This window comes from Triticum aestivum, chromosome 5B, assembly GCF_018294505.1.
Source record: "Triticum aestivum cultivar Chinese Spring chromosome 5B, IWGSC CS RefSeq v2.1, whole genome shotgun sequence".
Taxonomy (NCBI): domain Eukaryota; kingdom Viridiplantae; phylum Streptophyta; class Magnoliopsida; order Poales; family Poaceae; genus Triticum; species Triticum aestivum.
Genome location: NC_057807.1, coordinates 578,421,449 through 578,427,981, shown reverse-complemented (window position 1 = coordinate 578,427,981; position 6,533 = coordinate 578,421,449).

Sequence of the window (6,533 nt, the reverse complement as noted above, 5' to 3'; positions counted from 1 at the left end):
AAAAAATCTAAAGCGAGAGTTGTACAAAAGAACATATTCTCCGACTTTGAACTCACGCTTCTGGATTCTTTTGTCATTCCATCTTTTAACTTTCTCTTTGAATAATTTTGCATTTTCATTTTCATAAGCCTGGGTTCTGCATTCATCTAAAGAGCTAATATCAAATAACCTCTTTTCACCGGCAAGTTTGAAATCATAGTTGAGTTCTTTAATTACCCAATATGCTTTATGTTCTAACTCAAGAGGCAAATGACAAGCTTTTCCGTAAACCATTTTATAAGGAGACATACCCATAGTATTTTTATATGCTGTTCTATAAGCCCAGAGTGCATCATCTAATTTCTTAGACCAATTCTTCCTAGTCCAATTGACAATCTTTTGCAAAATTAATTTTATTTCCCTATTACTAAGTTCAACTTGACCACTAGACTGAGGATGATAAGGTGATGCAATTCTATGGTTAACATCATACTTTGCAAGCATTTTACGAAAAGCACCATGAATAAAGTGTGAACCACCATCAGTCATTAAATATCTAGGGACTCCAAACCTTGGGAAAATAACTTCCTTAAGCATTTTAATAGAGGTGTTGTGATCAACACTACTAGTTGGAATAGCTTCTACCCATTTAGTAACATAATCAACAACAACCAAAATATGTGTATACCCATTAGAGGAAGGAAAAAGGTCCCATGTAATCAAATCCCCAAACATCAAATGGTTCAACAACAATTGAATAATTCATAGGCATTTCTTGACGCTTACCAATATTACCTATTCTTTGGCATTCATCACAAGATGAGACAAACTTACGGGCATCCTTGAAGAGAGTAGGCCAATAAAATCCAGATTGCAATACCTTGTGAGCAGTTCTATCTCCAGTGTGATGCCCTCCATAAGCTTCGGAGTGACATTTCCATAGGATTTGTCCCTGTTCATGCTTAGGTACACAACGTCTAATAATACCATCTACTCCTTCTTTATAAAGATGTGGGTCATCCCAAAAGTAATGTCTTAAATCATAGAAGATTTTTTCTTTTGTTGGTATGTAAAGCTAGGAGGTAAATATTTAGCAACAATGTAATTAACATAATCAACATACTAAGGAGTACTATTAGCAACATTATTACAGCTAACTGTTCATCAGGAAAACTATCATCAACAGGTAGTGGGTCATCAAGCACATTTTCAAGCCTAGACAAGTTATCTGCTACGGGGTTCTCAGCTCCTTTTCTATCAATAATATGTAAATCAAATTCTTGTAACAAGAGAACCCAATGAATAAGTCTAGGTTTAGCATCTTTATTTTCCATAAGATATTTAATAGCAGCATGGTCTATGTGAACAGTTACTTTGGAATCAACAATATAAGGTCTAAATTTATCACAAGCAAACACCACTGCTAAAAATCCTTTTTCAGTAGTAGCATAATTTCTTTGAGCATTGTCTAGAGTTTTACTAGCATAATGAATAACATTCAATTTCTTATCAACTCTTTGTCCTAGAAAAACACCAACATCATAATCACTAGCATCACACATAATTTCAAAAGGCAAGTTCCAATCAGGTGGTTGAACAATAGGTGCAGAAATTAAGGCTTTCTTGAGTGTTTCAAAGGCTTCTAAGCAATCATCATAAAAAACAAAAGGAACATCCTTTTGCAAAAGACTAGTAAGAGGCCTAGAAATTTTTGAGAAGTTTTTAATAAATCTCCTATAGAAACCAGCATGACCTAGGAAACTACGAATACCTTTGATGTCCTTAGGACATGGAATTTTCTCAATTGCATCAACCTTAGCTTGGTCCACTTCAATACCTCTTTCAGAAATTTTATGACCCAAGACAATACCCTCATTAACCATAAAGTGGCACTTCTCCCAATTCAAGACAAGATTTGTTTGTTCACATCTCTGCAAAACTCGCTCAAGATTGCTTAAACAATCATCAAAGGACTTTCCATAAACAGAAAAGTCATCCATGAAAACCTCAACAATCTTTTCACAAAAGTCAGAGAATATACCAGTCATACATCTTTGAAAGGTAGAAGGTGCATTACATAAACTGAAAGGCATACGTCTATAAGCAAACGTTCCAAAAGGACAAGTAGAAGTGGTATTTTCTTGATCAGATTGTAAAACAGGTATTTGTGAAAAGCTAGAGTATCCATCAAGGAAGCAAAAATGTGTGTGCTTAGATAGTCTTTCTAACATTTGATCAATAAAAGATAGATGGTAATGATATTTTCTAGTAGCTTTATTTAATTTTCTATAATCAATTACCATTCTATAGCCTGTGACAATTCTTTGTGGAATAAGCTCACTCTTATCATTAGGAACAATAGTAATACCTCCCTTCTTGAAGGATAGTAATACCTCCCTTCTTGAACAATAGTAATACCTCACAATGAACAGGACTTACCCATTTACTATCAGCTATAAGATAGATTATACCTGCTTCCAGAAGTTTTAATATTTCCGTTCTTACCACTTCTTTAATCTTTGGATTTAACCAACATTGATGATCAACAACTAGTTTAGCATCAGGTTCCATATTAATTTCGTGCTGGCATAGAGTGGGACTAATGCCCTTTAAATCATCGAGAGTATACCCAATAGCAGCTCGGTGCTTCCTTAGGACTTTCAATAATCTTTCTTCTTCATGTTCTGAAAGGTTAGCACTGATAATAATAGGATATATCTTCTTTTCATCAAGATAAGCATATTTCAAAGTGTCTGGCAAAGGTTTTAATTCAAACACAAGGTCACCCTTAGGTGGAGGAGGACCTCCAAGAGTTTCAATACGCAAATTGTGTTTAAGCAGATGACGTTGTTGAAAGAATATCTTATCTATTTCATTTCTTCCATGCATATTTAAATCATTCTCATGGTCTAGCAAGTATTGCTCTAAAGGATCAGTAGGTGGCACAACAATAGAAGCAAGACCAATTAATTCATCCTTACTAGGAAATTCTTTTTCATGATGATTTCTACTACCTGAAAAATTTAAACTCGTGAGATTCACCACCAAAGCTAACATCGACAGTTTGCTTCTTACAATCTATTTTAGCATTGATGGTGTTCAAGAAAGGTCTACCAAATATAATGGGACAAAATTTATCTTGTGGGGTGGTAAGAACAAGAAAATCAGTAGGGTATTTTATCTTCCCTGTAGCGACGAGACCTCAAACAGTCTGATCTCTGTGCATCAGTGTCATCCCTAGACCGGTAATGCTGACACACACAGTACTTGAAGGATTTATAACAGAGTAGCAATCACACACTTATTACATCAAATATCTCAAAAGAGAACTTATTACAATAAATATGGCTTAAGGCCATCTAATAACGATAACAACGGAAGGCTTCGAAGATAAGCGAGTCCATCAACTCCAACGGCATCACTGAGTATAAGACCACGACCTAAGGCACCTTACTCGTCGTCTGAAAAGTCTGCAACACGAACGTTGCAGCCCAAAAATGGGTCAGCACATGGAATATGCTGGCAATGTAACACACAGAGAGTAATGAATAGAATAATGCTATCACTACATGCATATATGGCTGGTGGAAAGCTCTATGGTTACAGTTTTGCATAAAGCCAATTTTTCCCTACTGCAAAGGAAATATTTTTTTAACTATCATGGTGGTTTTTAAACATTGAGAAGGTTCCTCCAACTCAATCCCAATTAAGTAACATCATTACCCCAACATGATTAAACTAAAGTAACATGATGAGATTCACATGATAATCCAGATACTAGATACTCAAAACGTCCATAACCGGGGACACGACTAACCATGATTAGTTTATACACTCTACAGAGGTTTGCGCACTTTTCCCCACAAGACTCGATCTCCTCTGTTGGATTTCTTGCACTACATGGTGTTTGAGAAATGGATGACCGAGACACAGTCTTTCAGAAACAATAACTCTTTACTCCGGGTGGACAGTTACACGTACTTTCCCCTACATTTGCTAGCCCACCACTGAAAGAGGTCTTGTAACCTACTCCACTATGCTAGAGCCCATAGTAGTGGCTGCACACGGAAGTCTCTAGCATGAATAATCTCATGATCCCTTTGAGCCTGGGTGACGGTCCATAGGAGAATCACACGGTACCCCAGGATTTCCAAAAAATACAGCCAACACTGGGTTCCCCAGGTGCCTCAATCCACCCATATGTGAATTTAAGTTGCCACCTTAAATAAACCATTAAATAAAAATCTCACATCTGTCATGGATACACTCACCCAATCCACGTCTACTAGCATAGCATGGCAATATAAGCAAACGTAGAAGTAACTCCCAAAGGTTTGATGATAAAACAGGTAATAGGTACTACCTCATCTACTTCCCAAAACCCACATATTACTCAGATCCTAATCATACAATTGTTTGAGGATTGATCTAATGCAATAAAACTGGGTAGTAAAGAGGTATGATCAAAGTGTTACTTGCCTTGCTAATGATCCGTGAAACCTAGAGACTCGTAGTAGCAAGTGGCGCACTCCGGGTACTCTATCGCAAACAAACAAGCATCCAATAAGCACTCATCTAATGCACATGTAAAACTCAAATAAGAGATCTAACCAAAAAGTTCAACTTAAGAACTCCGGTTTGCAAAAAGAATCAAATCAAACAAAGCAACGAAAGTCAAACGGCGGAAGAAACCAGCTTCATTTACTAATCTGGACTTAAGTCAAATTTTACAGTGGCAAAAACTTCTTTGAGTTCGCTAAATGGAAAGAGGGTTTCGAGACGAAACTCTAGGCGCTTGAATCGCCTGATTCCGATAAACGAGCGAAAAGTTATACTAAAACGAAAATCGGATTAGAAATCTCGATCTGGAATAATCGTGGAAAATCCGAGAAAAAGAAAAACGGACGAACAGGCTAACGAACGAACGTTCACTGTCTATGGCTAAAAGATGAAAACTGTTCGTTAAAACAAACGTACAGACGAATGTCCGCTAAATAGACTAAACCGGAAAAAACGATCTATTAAAAAAACGGATCTAGGGTTTCAAAAAAAAAAACAATCGATTTTTCTCGCGAGAACTGAGGCGGCAGCGGCTACCTCCGGCGGTGGCGGACTCCGGCGAGAGCGGCGGCGGCGGGGCGGTCCATGGCGGCGGTGGATGGCGGCGGCGCGGTCGACGGCGGCGGCACGATCGGCAGCGAGCAGCGGCGACTCGGGGCTAGGGTTTCGGGCGGGGCTGGGGGCTGGGGCGGCTCGGGGCTTCATCCTTTGAAGGGCAGGCCGGGCAGAGTCCTAGTCGGGTACGGCCCAGCTAGGACAATTTTTTTTTCTTTTTAAATAATTTCACACAGAAAAACAATTAAAAGAAATACTAAAACGGACTCCAAAAATCCTAAGATAAATTTTCCTCGTCCTCTAAAATCAAGGCGGACAAGATGAACATTTATTTGGGGCCAAATGCAATTTTGAAAAACGCGAATTTTTCCTAAATTCAAATAAAACCGAGATAAACACGGAAATAAAAACTTATTTGATTTTTTATTAAATCCTCAATATTTCTTTATTTTGGGAAAGTCATTTTATTCCCTCTCTCTTATTTTATAATAGAAATAATTGAAGATAAAATAAATAAAATTAAATGATCCTATTTTCAAATTTTGAGAAAACTCAAATATGAAAATAACGAAATCCCCAACTCTCTCCGTGGGTCCTTGAGTTGCGTAGAATTTTTAGGATCAAACCAAAATGCAATAAAATATGATTTGCAATGACGATCTAATGTATAACATTCCAAATTGAAAATTTGGGATGCTACAAACCTACCCCCCTTAAGATGAATCTCGCCCTCGAGATTCAGGTTGGCTAGAAAATAGGTGAGGGTGGTCCTTTAGCAGATCTTCCTCTCGCTCCCAGGTGGCTTCATCTTCGGTGTGGTGGCTCCATTGAACTTTGCAAAACTTGATAACCTTGTTGCGCATGACTCGACTGGCAAACTCGAGAATATTGACTGGTTTCTCCTCATAGGTTAAATCACGATCCAACTGAATCGCTTCCAGCGGCACTGTATCTCTCAGCGGTATATCAGCCATCTCTGCATGGCACTTCTTCAGCTGGGAAACATGGAACACATCGTGAACTGCTGACAATCCTTCGGGCAATTCCAACTTGTAAGCAACTTCTCCCATACGTTCCAAAACTTTGTATGGTCCTACAAAACGTAACGCTAACTTTCCCTTAACTCCAAAGCGCTTAACTCCTCAAAGTGGGGATACACAAAGATAAACTCCGTCTCCGACTTCGTAAACTGTCTCCTTGCGTTTAGAATCTGCATAGCTCTTCTGCCTGGACTGGGCTACCTTGAACCTATCGCGAATCAACTTCACCTTCTATTCAGACTCTTTAATTAAATCTGGCCCAAACAACTAATGGTCTCCAACTTCGTCCCACAACAATGGTGTCCTGCACCTCCTTCCGTACAAAGCTTCAAAGGGGGCCATCTTCAAACTAGATTGATAACTGTTGTTGTAAGAGAACTCCGCATATGGCAATTTCTC